A 20,158-nucleotide genomic window follows, 5' to 3' on the forward strand; every position below is an offset into this window, starting at 1 on the left:
GGGGTGGGAGGGCACAAACGCTGGGAGCGTAGTGCAGTACAACAACGGACTCTGCTGCGCTGCGCGCTGCTGACAACGCCGTCTCGCTGCAGTCGATAGCAACCTGCGTTGGCGCATGGCGGTCGCCCACCATCCCAGCGCTGCCCGGGCTCAAGCCGGCATAGTTTCGGAAACTTGACGAGATAAAGTCGCATTCCCGGGGCGATTTGGATCCATACGGCGTAAAGTACCGAACTCTTATCTCCCCCGTTACCCGTGGCCCTCTTCTCAACCGTCGCATCCGGCGTCATCTGGACAAAGTTCCCGAAGTTCCGATTTAAATTTCGATTTAAAGCTTTCGTGACTGCAGGGATTCATCTTCTTGGTTCTTTCGGTAAAGTCACGTAGAATGCAAATAATAAAATAATAAAAATAAAACATAATAAAATATTTTTCACGACGTTTCGGCCACAACGCAAGTAACCGTCCTCAGGAGTCAGACTCTGTCTCCACCTGAGGACGGTTACTTGCGTTGTGGCCGAAACGTCGTGAGAATTATTTTATTATGTTTATTTTTATTATTTTATTATTTGCATTCTACGTGACTTTCCCGAAGTTCGTTTGCGCAGCCGAGTACAACGACCCACGGTTTCATGTTCACAGACGAGTGGAGTCGCGCGCGGCATTATAATTGTCTGCGGACTTCGATCCTTCCCCCCCCTTCGTGGATTTGGTGGAGTCAAATTTGGAGATAACCCCAGCAGATAATAGGACCTGTGATATTGAGTCCCCCCGTGATTAATGGCCGATACGAGTTCTCCTGCGTTACTGTTGCATCCACTAGGTACGAGTGCAAGTCAGTCACAACGCCAGACTTCCACTGAATGATTCATACAAAAACAGTCGGGCCGAACATTTCTCGACACTGATCTCTTGTTTTCCATCATTCGTGGAAAAAACATAAAGTGCGCATTTATTTCATTATTTTGTGCACCGTTTTTTTTATTACAACATCGCCATTCATAAGGGGCTCTCATTCGAGAGTCAAACATCGGACACCGCGTGGCTTTGGCATTCCTCGAAGACGCTGGTGGAAGGATCAACCGCAGCAGAACGCCAACGGGCCGATGCGCGCATCGCCTTCACGAACGCAAATAAAGTAAGGGCACGAGCCACAGCGGTGCGATTGTGGCAATGCAACCCAAACTACGGGGCCATACGGTAAACAACCATAGTGCACGAAACTACATCCCGACGCTCCCCTGAAGTCCTGTGGTAGCTACCAGACGTCCACTGTTAATTAGCTCCTGAACATGTTGCCATCGCACGCAAGGATCGAATAAGGGCTTGTTGGAACCATCAAAGACAAGGATCCCCCGTACAGCCTTAACAGGCTCAAGGGGGACGAGAGCTGTTAGCAAGGAGCACCTGTGGAATTGTGACACGGAGGCATTCGCGACCAATGTTACTCACAATAGAAGTGATTTTGGGTTAGATCGGGTAAAAGTAAATGCGTCGTTAACCAACCACCACCACCCGGCACAGCCAATCAATGAGGTTTGTCACGTAAACTAAAACGTGCCAATTAGTTACGACTTCAGCACACCGGTGTGTTGGAGAGTGAACCCACAACGTGTATAATGAGAGTACCGCGACATTTCGCCGGTGATTACAGCAACAACCCGCTTCATCAGGCAGCTTGTCAGAATTGTGAAGAAGACTTCCTGATTCCGGCCTCAATTTAAATGCAAGAACATCTGCGCTTTTTGTCACGTGAACAAAACGCGCCAATTAGTTACTACTTCAGCACACCTCTGTAACTATCGCCACCATCACAAAAAACAAAGACCCCCGTATAGCCTCAACAGACTGTTGTGGAAAGTACTGTTAGCGAGTAGCACCTATAAGGGCCAGCCCAGCACACGAGGGGGTGGGTGGTCAACACCACGACCGGCCGCCTTTGTCTCCCCAGTGGCGATGTTTACACACCGCACCAGGTACTCATTTGAGGCTGAGCCGACCTAGGAGAAGGCCCAGGACCGATTCAGATAATCGTCACTGAAGTTGGCCGTGAGCGGGAATCGAACCCGGGACGCCAGGTTCGTAGCACAGCGCGCTAACTGCTACACTCCCGCTCCCCACACCACCATCACAAACACACGCGCAACCATCACGGCATTGGGAATCGCGCACGCGTCAGCAGCAGCAGCAGCACCAAAACACTGCCCCGCTTCGAGACGGGTAAGGTCACGGTAATTTACGCGGGGGACCATAACTCAACCAGGCAGGGGACGCCCCGCTTAGTGCATTTCGCGCAGCGTTCAAACGTTATCCTTGCAAGCGTCGGTCCATCCGTCCGTCCGTCCGTCCGCGAGACTGTCGAGGAGTGACATGGCAATTCGCCCGACGGGGTTGCCAACGTAGCGGCGTACATTCCTGCAACAGCAACAAAAAATCTCGTCGCTGCACTGCAACGACGGCGACAACAACAACAGCAGCACCTCCGATTCGCCCACGGTTGGTTACGTGCGGTGCGAAAGAAGTTCAACGTACGCGCGACAACTTTGTTAATTTATACGGCGTGTGAATGCCATCTCGCCTGGAGACGCTTCAGGAGACAATCACTGTGCTCGGGGAGGTAGCAACAAGATGAAAAAGCGGACAATTTGCCTCTTTTTACATATCCGTAAAGGATACTAAGTACAGGCGGTCCCCCTGCTTTTACACACAACGTGTTTCCTGGAAACCCGATCGTAAATAGGATCGACATAAATCAGACCCGATTTTCCCACAGGCAGTAGATAGAGTAGATACATCACTTGCTGATGTGGCTTTCCTTTTAATCGGCCGTATTTAACAGGGTTTATAATAGGCAAGAATACGAATAAAACATTCGAGAAGAACAAAAGTTCCACGCCAGGTCACATCGGAAACCGGACCGACTGTTCAAATGTGTTCGGAGTCGTGTTTGGAAGATGCGTCGTGAAATCAAAGTTTCTGTATGGTAAATCGATCCATTGTGGCATTATATTAACGTCGTAAATGTGGATTTAGTCACTCGGACCGTCGCAAACCGTAGACCGTCCGTACTATTTGACACAACCCATCAGCCACAGGGCCTTCTGGGAGTGCATATTATAAGCAACGTGAGCAAAACTCTGGATCGGTTTCAGCATTCAGGGTCTCATCAAGAGAGCCAAGCTTGCTTGAGCCAATGCTGGTGAACTGTCAAACATTTACAGGCAAGGACACAGTCGGCCAGATATCTAAAGCTGTGGGTCCCAGGTTGACGCAAAGGTCGTAAAACTATCCGAATCCGAATATTTATTCATACTGGAGGAATCCGATGAGCTACAACAAAGCTCCTTTTTTCACAGATCTCCAGTAGAAATTATAAATATAACAAAGAACTACAACAAAGAACACAAATAATCATGGGAATCCTAGTGGAGGGTGGTCAGGGCAAGAAAATAATAGCACGGGAAGCAGCAACCAGGGCCCGGCACCAACAAAAACAACGAGCCCCAGGGGCAACCAGGGCAGCTGTGACAGCCGCAGCAGAACCAACGATCCCCAGGGGTAGCCAGGGACAGACAGGGCGGCTGGGACCAAGACAAAAGATCCCCCGTATTGCCTACAGCAGACTGTTGGGGCAAGCGCTGTTGGCGAGCCCGCACCTATGAAGGCCGACACGGCACACGAGAGCGGCGGTGGGTGGACAGCACCACGCACGGCAGCTGGGACAGCCGTGGCAGCACCAACAAGGCCCAAGGGCAGCTCAGGCATCCTCCCAGTACTGTTGGGAAATCAGTCGCTTCTAAAAATGAAGACCTCCACCCCCCAATGTATTGTACCCTACAATTATCACACAAGCAGTGGGGCTTATAAACATGTCCGACGCCACGGTATTTATATCGCTGGGCTCTTAAATAATGAAGCACTCAGCTGATGGACAAATGGATTGGATGACCTTTCCTGATCGCCAGCCAATAACTCACTGGGTTATTGGCTCGCTTAGTTCGTTGTCCTTCCTCCGCACCTCCGACTTGCGTGGTTGACTACGTGCGAAAGAAGTTCAACATACATACATACATATAGTGTTTAGCACTGTCTAGCGACCCGAGTGAGATTCCCAGCCACAGCTAACACCAGCGGTGAGCGACATCTGGACTAGTTCAGGGCCTCTATCTTTATCAAATCGCACTGAACGGCGTGGTGAGGTCTGCCTATGCAACCTCCCATGGCCGACACAGTCTGGGGAGAGAGGCCCTCACCCAGCAGTGTGCCGACAAAGGGCCGTAACTATTCCTACTCTTTGGTTCTTTCGGTAAAGTCACGTAGGTGAAAAAATAAAAAAAATTCTAGCTGTGATTTCCACACCTGATGATGATTGCTTGTGTTGCAATCGAAACGTCGTGATTTAATTTAGTTATTTCTATTTTTTTTATTGTATTTTAAATTGTATTCTTATTTTTATTTTATTCTTGATTTTCTTTTTTCTTTTATTCTTGTTTTCATTTTTTATAATTATTTTTTCTACCTACGTGACTTTACCGAAAGAACCAAAGAGTATGGATCCTTGCAGTCACGAAAACTTCAAATCGAGAATGGCCGTAACTATTGTTATTATGAACAACCTACTGGGGGGAGCATTGGCGCAGTGCTCAGCGCAAATGCGCGTCCAGCACGACCGAGTTCGATTCCCGGGCCCCCCCGGCTACCATCAGTGGCGAGTGAAATCCGAACCCCCACCCGCCCCGCGCGCCCCACACCCCGTCTGTTCCAGCCACTTCACCGTTGTGCGCGGAGACAAAGCGTAGCGAGGCCAGGTCAAAGACAACCCCTCCCCAGGGACCACACAGGCGCAGCATGCGGATCGACAGAGGGGGTCTTGTTAATTAATTATCGAAGAACTCATCCGGACAAGGAGTCTCTTAAGCTTTACGAGCAACGCCGAAATCCCCCCTCCCGTCCCATCGAGGGGTGGAAGTGACTGCGTTAGTGGGGACGCAGCGCTGGACAGCAGTTGTTCACGATGTCAACGGCACGGGGGGTGGTGGAGGGGCGAACGAATGAAAAATATCCAGACTTTTGTTTATTTTACGAGCGGAGAAAATTTTGCCAAGCATTGCCACGGCCACGTCTACCCACCAACGGCCGGAGATTTCGCCGCCCAAAAAACGCCTAAACACCCGAGTCTGGACGGAGACGTAGACTTATGATGATTTGGCGACGTTATTTGAGACCGCAGTGGACCGAGGAAGACCAAATTATTCACGAACTTGGCTGTCTGCGATTTTGGCTATCCGCGAATCGCATCTGAAACTCTACACGAATGCTGCATCGAGAGAGATAGAGAGTAAGAAAGCGATGAGATGAGAGATAAAGTGATATATTCATTTAAGGTAATTCGATAAAAGATTATTATTTGTTTCTTTCGGTTAAGTCACGTCTAAAGATAAAATAATAAATTAAATTAAATAATAGAATACGACGTTTCGATTGCAACACAAGCAATCATCATCATCAGGTATAATGAAATAGCGACATAAAATCTAACCAGAAAACTATAGACAGACATATTAGCAGACAGATATCAAAGAAACAAATAATAATTCCTGCAGTCACGAAAGTTCTAAAAATTAAGATCGATAAAAGATATGCTTTCAGAGGCCAAAATCATTATTTACAAACTTTGTCATTCACGCGCATCTCCGGAATGTCTCCCTCGCGAATAACGAGGCAATGCTGCATATGAATATTTACCGAGTTCGCAGATTGGACAACATGAAAAGGTTAAGGGTTGGGGCGAGAGGAATTGCAAACCCCACACACCAACGTTTAATCACCAAAAGTGTTGAAATCCTGTAGCCGACTATACCAACAGAATGACTGCCTACATGACATCTGCAGGCTTGACCAGAATTCCACTGGTCGTCATCGACTCCACTAAGACTACGACGAACGTAAGAAAAATGCACTAAATTTAAAACTGCTCACAACAACAGCCCGCCTTTCGCCACCGAGAGATGGTGACATCACTCGCAGCGGCACATGTGCCAGGCTAGGTGCAACCCCGAGGCCACGTGAAGTGTCGAAGGAGGGCCGTCGCTGGCAGGTCATGGGGAACAGACGTCGGTTATCGTCGACCGAAATAAAATCTTCCCACAAAATGAGCAAGGCTGGCAAAATTTCGATTTAAAGCTTTCGTGACTGCAGGGATTCATCTTCTTGGTTCTTTCGGTAAAGTCACGCAGAATGGACATAATAAAGTAATAAAAATAAAACATAAGTGTTTAATTTCTATTATTTTATTATTTCCAAAACATATTTTTATTATATTATGATTTCCATTCTACGTGACTTTACCGAATAATATTACATAATATCATGTTTAATTTTTATTATTTTATTATTTCCATTCTACGTGACTTTACCGAAAGAACCAAGAAGATGAACGCTGGCTAAATTAACACTGGACGTACGTTTTGTGTGCGACCGCGCGTCTCACCAAACAGCTCGCCGTCAAGCGGGCTGGGAACACCGCTCGTAACGGAGCGCGCGGCGCAGGGCACTGCGCCCGCCACAAGCCTGGTGAACAATGGGGAAGAAAATGGGTCACCGAGAGAAAAAAAAATTCGCGTCGGTCTAAAAATACACTTGGAGACCGACTCCACGAATTCTCAACCAATGACCGCCAGGGTCCATCTGTGGATCGATGTACCTTAGACGGGGCAAGGGGCTTGTGGGGGAAACAAAAAGGGCCGGAATCAGGGGGCGAAGATTCCTCCCGGGTAGCCGGCCGGTTGTACGTTGAACTTCTTTTGCGCCGTACGTAGCCAACCACGCGAATCGCAGGCGTGTACAGTGCAAACAGCGCAGCCAAGCCAGCGACCGCACATTCGTCACGCACTCGGATCACGCAGGACAGGAGTTACGCGTGGTACATACATGGGGTGGAGCGGTGGCGCAGCGGTTAACACGACGCACCGTCAACTCGGGAGGGCCGAGTTCGAATCCACGGCTAGCATCAGTGGGGTCTGAACAGGTCCTGGGCACCACCGCCTTCGCTATGTTAATGCACAGTGGGCTGTTCAGTGTGGGCTGTGCATTATTTATAGACATACACGCTGTGTGCAATCCACTATCGCTCTAGGATATGGGAAGTTGGTGGTAGCTAAAGGAAAAAAAACAGTGCACTTTGTTTTGCCGTGTAACAGTCTTGAGAACAGCACTGTACATGCTTCCTTAAATACAGCCCTTGTGCTCGGCTCATCATCACTCAGGCGGTCTCTAAAATGAGTTCCACGCTGTAGCAAATGAAATGTGTGGTTCTAGAGGAATACTGGCAGCACCATAGGGATGTGGAATTTCCAATGCTCGCTTGTTTTTTTTTGCGTTGCAGGAGACCACAGCCGTTCAAGGCCGCCCTTGCAAAAGAGCGGTTTAACTCGGTGGGCCTCACCAGCCGAAGTGAAGTCTGGTTCATCTACTCATTTTTGTACCAGATCATTGTTAGACGAGCTTCGAGGTAATGGTTCAGAAACGTGGTCTTTGATAGAAGGCAGGGGGGTGGGGGAAGACCCTGAAAAATCCCCAAACCAAGGAGTCATCACACGGTGCAGGTCAGACCGCGGTGCCTCAACCACTGCTCCTCCAGCTGCCGGAGGAGTGACAATGATGATGACCCGTTATAAACATTATCGGCCATGATCGATCCACCGCTGGGTGAACGCCTCCTCCCACGAGCTCGCAATGCCACAAACCACCCAGCACCTGCACACGAGTCGATCCCATCGCTCCGTCTCCTACGGCGGACGATCTCTCTGGTGGGGTCCGGCACTTCGCTGCTACTCGGTAGCTCATCTCGACCACTGCCCATAATTAGTAGGACAGTACCCGACTTATGAGCACAATTCGTTCCCAGGACTCGTTCGTAAGTGGATGACTGTACGTAGTTGCTCTACATAATATGGAAGGGCCCCCTTCTCAAATCTACCAACCTATGGACCATGCATAGCAAAGAGGAACAGCAAAACGACACCAACTCTCTCTCTGCTGAAGCCCTCTCATCGTGGCCAGCAGCAGCAGACCTCAACACTGACATCGAGATGCTGAAGATATTGCTGCCGCTACCATCATTTTGCGTGTTTAGTTTGTTGTCCTTGCCCATGGCACCTCCGGCTAGCAACGGTTGGCTACTACGTACGGTGCGAAGGAAGTTCAACATGCGGTACATTCTCAAGAACAGAGAATTGCAAGAGCACAACAGAGGGGGCCCCTGGGTCGGATTGTCAGTATCATGGACAAGCCCCGGCTTTTCCACGTACTGAAGATTTTTAATTGGCAACTCGCAGCCCTGGCACATAGCAGAATCCTGCATGCAGTGCGTGCCCGGGATTCATTGCCCTCTATATATAACCCTTGGGCTCACACCCCTGAGTGGTGATCACATATGCACGGACAAGCCCACACGCACAGAACACACACGTGCACTTTTGGTCACATGTACGTGTATTTGAGCCGTGGCATGTGGCCGTGCGCTTGGGAGTATTTGGCTGCAGCGAATTTCCACCTGATGAGCCCCTTCTGGACAAGAGCTATGCAGCTCAAGTGGGCCTTACCTGGTCAAATAAAAATTGATGTGCAAATACGATTCCGCGTATCGCCTTCAACGGTGGGACAAGCGCTGTGAGCGAATAGCCTTCATGCCGGCACGGGTTGCTGCGGCAAACACCGTTCCCGGCCGCCTTTGTCTTCCCAGAGCCTGACGGTTTATACGCCGCGCCACGGACTCATTTGAGGCCGAGTCGACATAGGGGATGCCCGGCACAGGGTCGGATACGGCTCGCCACTGGTATAGGCCGGGAGTTCCATCGAGGAGTGCGCTAACCACTGCGCCACCGCTCCACGCCACACCAGACGCACAGAGACGCTTTGTTGGACACGCAGACTGCTCTGTGTCCATGCCGAATACCAAAACCTTTCACAAAGCCGCACTGCGACCGGCGTGGTGAAGTATGGTCAAATGATGATGCCGATAACCCGACAACTGTGTGTGGGGGGAGACCTCATCCAGCAGTGGATTGATAAAGGGATGTGAATGATTAATTGTATCACGACAGCAGAGCATCGTATTACAATCACTCAGCTACTGGACGAGTGTTTACAGTATGTGTGTAGCATGTGTATGGGTATATATACTGTGTGTGTGTGCAAGTTGGTACGTCTATGGCATGTGTATGGATATACTGTGTGTGTGTGCAAGTTGGCATGTGTGGCATGTGTATGGATATATATACTGTGTGTGTGTGCGCAAGTTGGTATGTATGTAGCATGTGTATGGGTATATATATACGGTGTGTGCAAGTTGGCACGTCTATGGAATGTGTATGGATATACTGTGTGTGTGTGGCATGTGTATGGGGGTATATACTGTGTGTGTGCAAGTTGGTATGTATGTAGCATGTGTATGGGTATATATATACTGTGTGTGGGTGCAAGTTGGCATGTGTATGGGGGTATATACCGTGTGTGTGCAAGTTGGTGCGTGTGTGGCATGTGTATATATACTGTGTGTGTGTGGCATGTGTATGGGGTATATATATATGTGCTGTGTGTGTGTGCAAGTTGGCATGTGTGTGGCATGTGTGTATATTTACTGTGCGTGTGTTAAAGGCCCCATCTCTGTCTGGACATGTCACCCGTGTGACACATGGCATGTAGCAGTACCCATCGCTATAGACTGAAGCACTGGAGTGAGTGGGTGAGTGTGTGGGGGGGGGCGTTTATTAAAGGGTACAAACACAGCAGTGCCTCAATTGACGTGACACATTGACCAGCGTGGTGAAGTATGGTCAAGCAACTCCCCCACCCTTTAACCGGCAGCGCACGGGCAGGGAGGCTACACGTGAACACCCCCGGTACTTCACTTGGGCATGTAAAAGGATGGCTGAATATCGCTGTGAATGATAACCCCACCAGCACCAACACGCGATCAGGCTGTAGGAGGAATGTCGTTTCAGCAACACGCACGGTGATGGCCCCGTTTGGCAGCAACCACCACCACCACCACTAACCTTCGGTGTCGAGCGGGCGATCCGTCTCCTGCTGCTGTTGTTGATGTTGTTGTTGTTGTGTATCCGCAACACCGACGACGACGAGAGAGACACACACAGAAGAAGGTCGTGCTCCCCGTCACGGCGAGCCGGGCTCGGTGCGTCTCGCTTAGTCGGAGTCGTCAATGCGTCTCTCTGTGGTGGTGGTGTTGGTTGTTGTTGTCTTCAACTCTTCTCTTGTCGATCAGTCAGACCTCCTCCCCTTCTTCACACACGAGGAGGTGGCATCGTGCGTGAGCCACTCTGCCCCTAACGCTCCCCCCCCTCTAGACTCGGGAGCGACCACTCTACACGCCGCGGTAGAGCAACATCACCATCTCTGTCTGTCTGTCTCTCTGTGCGCGTCGGTGTGGTCCTTACGAAGGCTGATGACGATGATGATGATAACAATGGGGGGTGGGGCACACACACACACAACACGTGTTGTGTGTGTAAGGAGGCACCTTAATCACGGTCACGAGCTCGGCATTGTCTTCGCTGGAGGGGCTGGAGGAGGAGGGAGCTGCAGGCGGGGGGTAAACAAAGGGAGACGCGCGTGGAGCGAGAGAAGCCGCTGATGATGGTGGTGATGATGGTGATGATGATGGTGGTGATGGTGCTGATGGTGCTGCTGATGATGATGCTGATGGTGATGAAGGTGGTGATGATGGTGGTGATGATGGTGATGATGATGGTGGTGATGGTGCTGATGGTGCTGCTGATGATGATGCTGATGGTGATGAAGGTGGTGATGATGGTGGTGATGATGGTGGTGATGCTCGCCGCTGATACTGTTGCTGATGCTACTGCTGATGGTGATGATGCTCGCCGTTGCTGATGCTACTGCTGATGATGGTGGTGGTGATGCTCGCCGCTGCTACTGCTGATGGTGATGAAGGTGGTGATGATGTTGCTGCTGCTGATGGTGGTGATGAAGATGGTGATGCTCGCCTCTCTCTGCTATTGTATCCGCGGGCCAGGCACGGCGCGCCAGATGTAAACACGGCAGCCCCCAACAACTCGCTTCGCTCCACCTCCGTCGACGCTCGGCTCCTCCTTAATCACATGTCCGAACAAACGCTAATTCATTAATATTATTCATAGTATAACACTGTATTTGTGTGTGTCTCTCTCTCGCTCTGGTTATAACACCGCATACCGGCTATAGGGGGGTCCATGGTTCGATCTCTGGGACGTGGCATTTGATTATCGCTCGTCTCATCCCCCCTCCCCTCTGCTGGCCGCACAAAGTCGCCTGTTGTTGTGGGGGTTATACCACCACCATCAACACCACCACCACCACCAACACAGTAGCAAGTAGCGACAGGTCGCGTGTGATGGGGAAACTCTCGCCGCTTCCGAGACGGCCGGTCAGCGTGGAAGAGTAGGCCAAGTACCGTCTAGGTCTAGAGGGGCTCTCTCTTTCTCTAGAGCTCCCTCTCGTGGTACACCGCCTCCAGAACTCCAGCAGTGGCGTCAGCAATTTAAAAAAACTAAGTAGAGTTTTGTACTTAACTTGAAGCCACGTGTGGTTATGAGGATCACTCAACTGAGAGAAGAGATACGGGGGGGTTTGGGGGCAGTGCCTGATTATCCTCGTACCAAAAGTAGCTACATACGTAGTAGCTACTACATGTGTAGTAGTAGCTGCCACTACACGTGTAGTAGTAGCTACACGTGTAGTAGCAGCTACTACGGGCCCCGCACTTTCAAGGGACCCGCGCTAAATGCTTTCAAGCTATCAACACAGCTTTAGTGATTCTGCACTTGCTCTATTACTATAGTACTATACCGCCTTCGACTTTTACGAACGACCGGGTGTTTAAGGTTAGCGATTTGTCGTATTTTCTGGCTGTATAGCAAATGAAAAAGTACAATGACTTTACTGTGCAAGTTAAACATGTGTGTGTTTTAATGTTTATGTGTTTTTTTTTAATGACATATGCTACAGGCCCCGCAATAGCTTAATCCAGTTGGCTATCATCATCAAGATGAAAACAGCCTTTGGTTGTCGAGTTTTATTTACAGAGGCGATTAAGTGGAAGGGACCCTTTTGAAACGTTGCCTTTAATAAATACCGTGGCCAATACAAGCTCATGATAGACATTCTTCCACCGGGGTTACATACTGCTGCAGTCACAGCAGAGGAGTTGGACTTCATAGCTGTCAACCCAAACGGTTTAAACCCCCCTAATCTTCTTGTACAGGGCAATTGATATTCTTGGGTCTTTCGGTAAAGTCACGGAGATGGTAAAAAAAAATAACAAAAAAACCCACGACGTTTCGATCACAACACAAGCGATCGTCATCAGGAGGAAAGGGGAAATTGGGTTGTCAGGTCAATACGGCGTACATCCGTTTCAAAATCTACACGTGTTTGTCAATTTGGTCGTGTTTCTCCATTGTGATGGGATTTTGTAGGATGACCAAGGGCACGGGGTAATAAGGTTAGGCACCGTTAAGGGGGTTGATTGACTTACACCGTACAGCCCTTTTGACGATCCACCCGCTGCATGGAGGACCTCTACACCCAAGGGCCCTGGCGGTCGTGGGAGCTACTTGGCCGTAACCTTGAGCCACACTGCGTGGCTGGTTGTGTATTGGCACTGTCAGCGACCATCGAAGCAGTACAACAGGCGGTGCCGGATGAAGCTGGTGCGGGGCGTGTAGCGTATGCTATAAAGGGGCCCTAAATTTGAAGAAAAAAAACACAAATATTAAAACACATACATTTTTTACTTGTACAGTAAAGTAATTGTATTTTTTCATTTGCTATACAGCCGGATAATACGATTAATCGCTAACCTTAAACACCAAGTCGTTCATAAAAGTCGAAGGCGGTATAGTACTATAGTAATAGAGCAAGTGCAGAATCGCTGAACCGGAATTTATATCTTGAAAGCGTTTAGCGCGGGGCCCTTGAAAGTGCGGGGCCCGTAGCTATTACATATGTAGCTACTTCTGCTACAAGGATAATCCGGCACTGACTACAGTCCAACAATAGATCGCGCTGCGCCAAAACCTCTGCTCCCCACAACGTAATAACCGAAGCGGACTGCCTCGATCACCCATAGTCACACTTTGCCAGGCTCAAACCTGCTTAGCCATGCGCGTGTCTGATTAGCTGGGACTCTCGCTGAATATTGGTAGACTGGGGTAGACCGAGAGACACGTGATTACTTTAGATGCCACAGCTAGAACGATATTACTGGTAGGAACCCACTGGTTCCACCAGCCCACAGGGGATTATTGTGTCCGTCCGTCGTGCAGGGAAGGGCTGGGTGGGGAGGGAGGGGAGGGGCTGGGTGGGGAGGGTGGGGAGGGTGGGGAGGGGCTGGTCACCCCGTGGTGCCCTTATAAAACTCAACGTTTAGCCTACTCACGCCGGCTTGTGCCCGCCCTCACAGTCGGGAATATTTGCGGAATACACCACGCCGCCGTTGACCCTGGCCATTGACCGAGCAACCCAACGTTCCTACCAGCTCCCTCCGCAGGAATGTGTTTCATACTGATTGTGGTGTGCCGTGTACAAAACATGGTTTCATTTCAGCCCAGATGCTACTATATGTTTTCATTTTCCTCTTCTTCCAACATAGATCAAAACTAATATCAGATATACTCAATCTTACTCTCTAGATTTAATTTGTTTTGTGTAAGTATTTTTTTTCAATAACGTGTTTCTTATTGGTAGCTTTAGGCTACCGATAATGTGTTTATACATGATCGAGTGTTGCCTGCTGTTGCATAAGCTGCGTGTTGGTACGGTTATTATGAATCAAGTAGCACAGAGGTAACTTGCCTCGGTTACAGGCTTGACTTTACGTATTAGAGTTGTGTAATGGCTGCATGAATCAAAATCGCTTTAAAACAAAAAAACAACAACTTTCGACCGTGGCTGAATGCTCGGTTTGTGTTAAATAAAAACATAGCTTGCACGTCATGGGTCAGGAAGAAACGTCCACACGATGTCGTAACGAACTGGCGTTGGGCCAATTATTCCAATGCTGAAAATTACCGCGGAAAATAAAATAAAACCATGGCAGGACCCTCGTGAAACAAAAGCCTTGAGACTCAGAGAGGCTTTGCTGGTGTGGAGTAGATAAAATAAATGCACCAGCATTGAATAGCAATCGGATTTGTATTCTATTTTCCATCAGTGGCTACAGACAGGCGCACTGTTATGGTACCCCAGAGAGCCTGGATTCGTCGATTCCTAGGCAGCTTGTCTGTGATTAAAAAGTGCTCTCAATTCTAGTGAGTTGATAGATCGATAACTGTACAAAAAAACAACCCCGTCACATTTAATTTGGTTTTACACTTAATTTGGCAACATTCCGGCTGTGACAATTAATGAACATTTTTCTCGGTGGCACGGCCGATGGTAAAGTGCTGCCCCCTACCGCTGTGTGAAAAAATAAGTCTCATGAAGACATCTCAGATGTAGCTCTGTGATATCCACCACCGCGGGCCGTTCTCTAGAACGATGTGTTTGCACCGCTCTCTGTAAGAGATGAGAATTATGTGCATATTAGTAGAGTACAACAGTGAATGTTGCTGCACTGTATACGATGCAATCCCCCTCCCGCAACCACCCCGGCGATCCCAAAATGGAATGGCTGCGTCTCTTGTGTGACTTTACTTTGGCCAACAATGTTGTTTTGGCTCTGTGAATGTGAAGCGACAACATCAATAAGCATGGGGAAGTTGGGCCAACTGCTTGTTGCCTTTAGTCTGCTGCCCCCCCACCCCCCGCAGCGGCGATTAGCACGGTTGGCTAGGTACGGTGCGAAAGAAGTTCAACGTACTACACACAACCGATGGTGGTTTAACGCAGGGGGTCGCATGAGGCTTTTTAAGGACCGCTGCTTCGTGAGAAGTTCTTTATTCGGGACCGCCCGTCTCGTATTCACGTGTATTGCGGCTCTTGAAATGTTGAGTTGGTTTTGGTTTTTTAGCGAATTAGAAAGAAAGAAAAAAAACTATGGCCCCTGTTAATTCTATTGCCGACCCCTGGGTCGAACGGTTTACAACCCGTGGCACGCCAACGTTGGCACAATGTGCCTACAAAAGTGCCGCACTGTACATCGGGACCAATTGTTTTGGTATTGAGACGAACGCGTGAAGAGTTTCGAGTTTTAGTCCCTGGCTCGGCGCGGCAGCGCTACCTCGCGGCCCGCGAGCATCGTGAGCAGTCGAGTGGCTAAATTGGAGTCATTCAAAGCGTGTTCATGTACCTGTCAATCCCTTATCAGTGCCCCTACCCTATTACAGACCCATTCAGACTTTATTGGTCACCCCGTGTCCCTCATAAATCTCAACGTTCACCCTACAAAGTCCCATCACAAGGGAGAAACACAAACAAATAGTACTCTCTGTTTCTACGTGACTTTACCGAAAGAAGCAAAGAGTATGGATTCCTGCAGTCACGAAAGCTTCAAAACAAGAATAAATATACGCATTTTTTGGTCCTTATTAAAACGGCTGTACGCTGTGTGGACCTGAAAACTAAAATTTCCCTGTACAAGAATACGGGGTTAGCCGTGTGGGTTGACTGCTGTGTAAACACGTAATTTCATAGTTTCGCGTCGAACCATGATGCACATTTTACAGCGAGGTTAGCCCTTGCCGATCATCATCTAGCAGTTCAGCAACATTGGTTCAAGCAGCTGTTGGAGCAACACTGGATTTCAAAAGCCTGTCCAGAGTAATGCTTGTACAAAAAAAAAGCTTGTACAGTTCTGTATCAATGCTGCTGAAATTACGCACTCCCACACAGTAATGCTGGGTGACTGATGGCGTTTGTAAAAAAAAACGTTACTTATACGTTTTAATGTCGATACACACATGTAGAAGGCGGTATTTGTCTGCTTGCTAATTTTATTTTATTCCAAAGCATGTACAAGAGTTAATCTATTGGCCCATTCCAAGTGAAGCGAGGCATTAACTACCTTACCTAGTATGCAGGAGGTTCGATCCCGACCCTCACGTGTGTATATTTGGAGTTTTCTCTCTCCCCGAGGTCGCGTGGATTTATCTCCGGGTCTTCCGGTTTTTCCCCTCCACGTTTAGAATCAACATCACGCGTTTAAGAGTATGTGGCTGCTATAAATGTCCACATGGTGAGCCACTTCGTTGAGCTATCATCTGTGGCTTGGTCGTTTCAAAAAAATAGTTACATAGCTCAGTGGGCCTTAGTCGGTAAAATAGAAAATAGTAAAAAAAATAGTTTTTATATTAATCGTTTTTAGTTTGGGAAGCAACTTGATTTGAAGCTTTCGTCACTACAGGAATTCATATTCTTTGGTTCTTTTGTTTTGTTTTATTTTATACCTACGTGACTTTACCGAAATAACCAAAGCGTTTGGGGAGCAACTGTTTATTTCGCCCGGACGTCTTGCGCCATTCGCCTACCCCACCGCCCCCCACAATGGTGATGACAGCAGAGTCGAGGCACGTAACTAAAATAGTTGATGTCTGGAATTCAGACGAGAGGGTTTATAACGCGACAGTATTGATCGCTCTGTTCGAGTGATGTAATTGGCTGTGTTTACGTCAGTGAGGGCACCTGCTTCTGAAAACGAATGGCAGTGTCAACGCTACGCTAGGTGGTGCAATTGCTTCAAAAAGGAATGGCATTTATAATGTGGTGGTAGCTGTGGTGGTGATAATAATTATTTTTTTAATACAATTATAGGGCAGTGTCGATAAGAACAATAATTATTTAGGACACTAAACATGAAAACAAAATACAAATGTTAATTAGTATGAGGCTGCATAGCAGCATACCAACATTGTAATTGATGTATTTGAGAACATGCCAACAGCAATTTATATTTACGAGATAATGCAGTCAAGGGTCCATTTATAGATACCCCACTAAAACAATCTGGAGAAATGATTTTAAACATTACATTTTTGCACATTCCTCCCCCTCCCCCCACACATTTCGTGGGATGTAAATCCATCAATTTGACAAGACTGTACAGTATTCAATCGCCTGTTGAGGTGAAAGTAAGCGGGTCATTAGACATCAGTTGGGGGTGTCTATGAATGTGATCGCCCTGAATGCAAACCACACTCACCAGCCTTTGACGAGGAAAAAACAAACTCGCTAACCCAATCGACGGCTTACGGCAGGACCTTTTTATTATTATTAAATAAATACCTCGTGTATTTAGTCAAAGATCAGTACATGTTGTTCCGGGAAAATGTGCAACATTAATGCATTCATGATAACGACAACAATAACGGCAACCGCGTGATGTGAACCACACAGTCCGACTGGCTTCAGTACACAACCTACAACACGCAAACGGGCACCCTGACAGCGCACGATGAAACGCCACCCGTTGTTTCCACGCACGGCTTGCATGTGCCACTAAGGGGGCCTCAAATGGTGAACCTCATTGGACATACATACAGCAAGCCTGATGCACTTCCTTGCCATGGCAGCCAACATTTAGACGGTGTTCAATTCCATGGCCGTAACCTTCAATTGTCAAGATGGATTGAGACCGCATTTAGAGCGATAGATTTAGCGGTGCTTTTGCATGCTCCTTCTGATGAGCTGTTTTCAGCTCATGTTCATGAATGTTGTTGTTATCTTGGGCATAACTCTCTATCAATATTCTGTGAGATCATGAAAAGGCCAAACGCACAATATAATCTTACAATGGAATTAATGCATCGATATTGAATTCACAGCCCCTTATCGATCTTTTGAAGGCCTTCCTACACCGTGTCAGTTATGGGGTATGTTTGACCATACTTCACCACGCTGGTCAGTTCAGGTTGGTGAAGGGTGCTGCCCAGGCCTAGTTCAGATATCACTCACCACTAATTTATGCCGTGACCGGAAATTTAACTCCGTTCGCCACGTTCATAGGGAATTCAAATTGATATTACGGGTCATTAAATGGGTTTGAAAAATAACCACCGGGTCTATGCATTATTAACATCGGATTCCTAAAATTCCATGGGTGACCATCTCATCAAATATGCATTCACTCGTTACGAATAAATGACTGTTAAATCAACAAATCCATTAATGATCGGGTTTCAAGAAGCCCTCTCAGCCACAGGTTAACAGTGGCCACGTGGTTTACTGACACGTGCGTGTTCGAGGCAACGTGATTCTCGTCTGCGCGTGGCCCCAAGACTCAATCGAGCTGCGCGTTGCGGCTTCCAAACCCGGCGGCAGTTTCTCAGCAAAGCGAAGCAGCAGGGGTTGTGTACGTGGACACAGCGAGACGGACACACGTCCTGACATACGCACATGGGGGTCTCTCAGCGTGATGTCCAGTCAAGACGCGGGGTTTTTTTTCTTCTCCAAATTGCCAGTGTGTGGAGGGATGGCCGTCCCTGTGGGGCACGCGTTCAGATGGCAGGCAATAATGTCAAGATTTTGTTTGTAACACTTTTGCATGAATTTAAGCAGCTGAGAACCTCGGGATGCACACCATGCACTTGCTGCCGTGTATGTCTTCGCGGTCGTGCTGTATAGCGATCCAAAAGCGTTTACAGGTTATTCCGCATGCCCTACGGATTGCTCAGATGAAGTTCTTCAGAAGCTCCCAGCACGTGGCGCAAAACGTCGGACATCGTGCCCAACAACACGCGGTCGAACCCTTAAAACGTCCCGGCGAACTATTACAAACGTCGTTTAAATCGCAAACATCCGTGGGTGACAATAAGTGAATCGGCATGATTTTGTGGGATAAACCAAGTGGTTTCGATTCAAAGCTTTCGTGACTGCAGGCATTCATCTTCTTGGTTCTTTAGGTAAAGTCACGTAGAAGGGAAATAATAAAATAATAAAAATAAAACATAATAAAATAATGCTCACGACGTTTCGGCCACAACGCAAGCAGCCGTCCTCAGGTGAAGAATGATGACGGCTGCTTGCGTTGTGGCCGAAACGTCGTGAGAATTATTTTATTATGTTTTATTTTTATTATTTCCCTTCTACGTGACTTTACCGAAAGAACCAAGAAGATGAAAACCAAGTGGTGTTACGACTCGTGCATTCCAACATCTACAATTGCGTTTTCCATCACCCACAGAATGAAACGTTTGACAACTTCGGGGCCCGAACGTGGTGGGGTAACCCATCGCTGACTGCTGCTGCCTTTGGGCTCGAGCAGTGTGGGCTGGCATGCTTCGAGGTTTGCGCTCGGCCGGATTTCTCCACATGGGTTGCAATGATGCGGGTCCGTTACCAGGCGACGGCAAATGGCAGATGAGATGATACGGACCGTTGCTAGGGAACAAGGAGCCTCGCCTGCAAATGATTCCGCCGTGTGTGTGTGGGAGAGCAGGCGCGCTGGGGGAAGTTTTGCGACTTAATTTAGTAGGACACGTTTTTATTTTTTGGTTAACGGAATTAAGTTAACGTATCATTTTATTTCTACGTATTAAAAAAAAAGAATTTATGTTAATGCAATTGTATGTTATCTATTCGTTTAATACAGCACTTGTTGAGTTAACAGACTGCGAAACGCTGCCCGAATGTCAAAACACAGTTGCTTAGTTATGAGACGAAATTACATTGAACAATAGAGAATATGGAATTACAGAGCTTGTGAATTGGATATTTTCTAAATCCGTGTGATCTTCAACCAAGCAGACACCTCATGTATGAAGGCAACATGAACAAGCAACAAAACAATGGAACATTTCATCTCACGTCAAAGTCTGTTGTTACCTTTTTATATATATAAAAAAACGTCCAGCACAGAACAACATGAGTATCCTTTTTCATGATTAAATTTCGCTTTATTTACGTATACTCTTCACCCCCCCACCCCACTCAGATAGCGATTTACAAGTATTGAAAACTGCACGACAAAAGCACACAATGGTAGTGCCGTACCAAGAGCCATTGCCACATGCACACTGTGAATGGTGGACGCTGGTGGTGAAAGGCGCAGCCCTGCAATGTCCCGCTCAGCGCGCCTGCCAAGAGGAAGTGCCTTTCGCTGGAGAAAGGCTGGAGGAGAGAGCCCCTCTCTGGGGTGTGTTTTGGCCTACTCTTCCACTCAGGCCAGACGTCCTGGGAAATGTGGGAGTAGCCACAATTTACC

General features: G+C 48.1%; 1 protein-coding gene across 5 annotated transcripts in view; it reads right to left on the minus strand.

The window, feature by feature from the left end:
- KLHL24 (kelch like family member 24) overlaps positions 1–11,413 on the minus strand; it is a 64,046-nt gene extending 52,633 nt beyond the window's left edge. Inside the window, exons 1-2 of one of the 5 annotated variants that reach the window (XM_078878555.1) lie at positions 10,059–11,413; positions 6,491–6,570 (exon numbers count right to left, since the gene is read on the minus strand). The gene's annotated coding sequence lies outside the window, so the exon portion shown is untranslated. Of the gene's footprint in view, positions 1–6,490; positions 6,571–6,930; positions 7,029–10,058 lie in introns of those variants that run through there. The other 4 variants (XM_078878554.1, XM_078878556.1, XM_078878553.1 and 1 more) reach the window with 4 other exon arrangements.
- Between the last annotated feature and the right edge of the window lie 8,745 nt (positions 11,414–20,158).

Source organism: Lampetra fluviatilis, chromosome 51 (genome assembly GCF_964198595.1).
Source record: "Lampetra fluviatilis chromosome 51, kcLamFluv1.1, whole genome shotgun sequence".
Lineage (NCBI taxonomy): Eukaryota > Metazoa > Chordata > Hyperoartia > Petromyzontiformes > Petromyzontidae > Lampetra > Lampetra fluviatilis.